We start from the raw sequence: 2,121 nt of genomic DNA, 5'->3' as shown, positions 1-2,121 counted from the left end.
TGACGTCAATCGCTATCCATCCTTAGGCCCAAATAAGAATTAGGACCGTTTAGACGGGACGATTGGTCGAATGGGTTGGGTTGGGCCTAGGAAGGCCGAATTAAACGGTCTAGGAAGACCGAGTTATGAAAACCGACAATTGTCTTGTACAAACTTATTCCCTAACCTTGTTCAAGTTTCACCCTAGCTACACGTAAGTGTATTATCCCCAGCGGAGTCGCCAAACTGTGGACAGCGGGCCGCCCACGGGGGCGCTTGGTGAGAAACGAGGGACAAACGTTTGCATTTTGTATGGAGTCGCCACCAATTTTTATGGGAAATTGGAACCGTTCGAATACCTCGTGTCATGTCAAGACACAAAGTAGTGACATGAACACTAAGCAATCGTTACCCTTAGCATTCTATGTCTAGAATGACTCTCGTGGATGCCAATGAACACGGGTGCTCACGGAGATCTGGAGTAAGGGGTGAGGGTACGTATTAGGAAGCTCTTTTGATCGAACACCTAATCCCGCCCGCCTCGATAGCGGCCTCTACTAATGATTAGGGAGTTTATTCGTACTCGATATATCGTCGGCTATATGCATGCAATGCAACATCCATAGATTAATCCTAACATGTGAGAATTAACTAAGTCGGTTGACACGTAATTAACCATACAATTTATGTCGAAGTAGGATTTAATATTGATTTACATGTGAAAACATACAAGCAATAAAAGAAATACAATAATTACAAATTACAATAAAGGAAATTACATTAATTACATCGGAATAGGCGATTTATGTCGAAAATACCTTTAAAACGGATAATTTGAGAAAAAGGAAAGAATAAAAGAAAGAAATAAATACGAACAGGAATTAGGTGATAATACGATTATTAGTTAGTTGATTACGTAAACTAAACAAACTAGGTCAAAGCAGAAAGGAGTTCAGAGACAGAACTCAACCTGGAACAGGCGCAGCAGAGACTGCGCCCTCTGGAAGGGGCGCAGCAGTTGCTGCGTCTGTTCCCAGGGTGAGTTCTGGCTGTGAAGCCGGAACTGCAAATCGTTAATGTTAATTGTTAATTTTAATGGGTCGATTGATGATATTACTCGGATGAAAGTGGTTTAATGGATTAATTACATATGAAGGGGTCATAAAAGCAGTAAAACATGGATGAGACGGAAATTAAACGAATTAATTACATGAAGGGACGATGTTAATGAATGAGGCCAATAAACAACTAAACAAACTAATTAAATTGATTAAACATAAACATGATGAATATGACGAATTAACAATGAACATGGATGCAAAATATATCAAAGATAAATTCCAGAAACTCAATATGACGAAATTGAATCTCTAAAACTCGGGTTGAATATTAATGACGAAAACCCGCAAATATTGATTACTTGAGATTTAAGTCGAATTTATGACAATTAAAACATGTGAATTAACGAATATGAATATATACATGTGCATTATTGATGACTATCATGCGAACGAATTATCGAAATAAGCAAGAGAAAACAAACAAACAAACACGAATCACAGAGGACGGAGGAAGAAGAAAGGAAGCAGGAACTGCGGCAGCCTCACGAAGAGGCGCAGCGGAATGCGCGCTCCTTCAAGAGGCGCGGCGATTCTTTGCGTCTTTTCTCGGCGTCTGTCTACTGGAAATCCGCAAAACAGGTTTTTAAAGACGGTTTTAGAAATCGGTTTTAATTAGATGTTTTCGACATAAATCTTACAACGATGAATAAATAAAATACAATAAATAAAGAGAATTATACACCCTCAGACTTACATGTTGACGGAACGAGATGAACTAAGTATCGACTAGTGAATGCTCGACGCGAATGCAATGAAAGAGTGCCCTCGTAAGAGGAAAACGATTGATTAATTTAGATTGATTGAGTGTAGTTGGTCAAATTGGTCGGTCATGCAACGGAGAGGTGGTACCGGAAGATCCGAGCTTACGTGGTCGGAAGTCCAAGCACGTAGGCGCCAATTAGTAAGAACGAAGTCTAGAATGCAAAGGGAGAAGAGAAGGGCGGACACTCGCGTGAGAAATATGAGGAGCGAAGGCTCCTATTTATACTAATCACGTGAAGGAATAGGGTTTCTGAGACTC

Source organism: Silene latifolia, chromosome 2 (genome assembly GCF_048544455.1).
Source record: "Silene latifolia isolate original U9 population chromosome 2, ASM4854445v1, whole genome shotgun sequence".
Classification (NCBI taxonomy): domain Eukaryota; kingdom Viridiplantae; phylum Streptophyta; class Magnoliopsida; order Caryophyllales; family Caryophyllaceae; genus Silene; species Silene latifolia.
Note: the sequence above shows the minus strand (reverse complement) of the source record.